General features: G+C 59.1%; 1 protein-coding gene across 1 annotated transcript in view; it reads left to right on the top strand.

The window, feature by feature from the left end:
• The window catches only part of TNFRSF4 (TNF receptor superfamily member 4), a 3,974-nt gene that overhangs the window by 2,705 nt on the left and 528 nt on the right, over window positions 1-741 (top strand). The window lies entirely within an intron of this gene.

Raw genomic sequence — 741 nt, forward strand, 5'->3', positions numbered from 1 at the left:
TGTTCAGCTTCCTGTCCATCCACACTCCCAGCTCCCTCTCTGGCTGCTCTCCAGCCACTCTGTCCCAGCCCGTGGGGCTGCAGGGGGTTGTTGTGGCCAAAGTGCAGGACCCGGTACATGATAAGGCTCAGCCCTTCCAGAAGAGCTCTTTGAAGCTCAAGGTTCACTCCTCCTGGGGGGTGGGTGGATGACTCTGAGCAGGGATTCCAGGGAACACCCAGCAGGTTCTCAGAAGAGGAGCAGCATCAGCCCGTGGGCAGCAGCAGCAGCTTGGGGGCCCTGGGGCAGGAACCACGTTTCCCTGTAAGTGAGTGAGGTGCTGAGAACTCCTGGGCCCTGTGAGGCTGCTGTGGGTTGTGATAAGGGCAGCCCACAGGAACGGATGAGCTGGTGGCGTGTCACAAGTCTCAGCCCCTCTGTCCCGTGGGCTCATCAGCTGCTTCCAGGAATCTCCCTCATTTCCTGCCTCAGCTGAACAGGAATGAACCCAATGCAGAGTGTTCTTGTGCCTTCCTGCAGCTTCCTCAGCTGGAGATTTCCTCAAAAAACAGGGCTGGAGAAGGAACATCTCCTGGCCCTGCTGGGGGAGCTGAGGACAAGTGGCATTTGCTCAATCCTACCCTAGGGCTGGATCCCATCCCTGTGCTGGGTGATCCCATCCCTGTGCTGGGTGATCCCATCCCTGTCCTGGGAGATCCCATCCCTGTGCTGGGTGATCCCATCCCTGTGCTGGGTGATCCC

Source organism: Corapipo altera, unplaced genomic scaffold (assembly GCF_003945725.1).
Source record: "Corapipo altera isolate COAL_440 unplaced genomic scaffold, ASM394572v1 301, whole genome shotgun sequence".
Classification (NCBI taxonomy): domain Eukaryota; kingdom Metazoa; phylum Chordata; class Aves; order Passeriformes; family Pipridae; genus Corapipo; species Corapipo altera.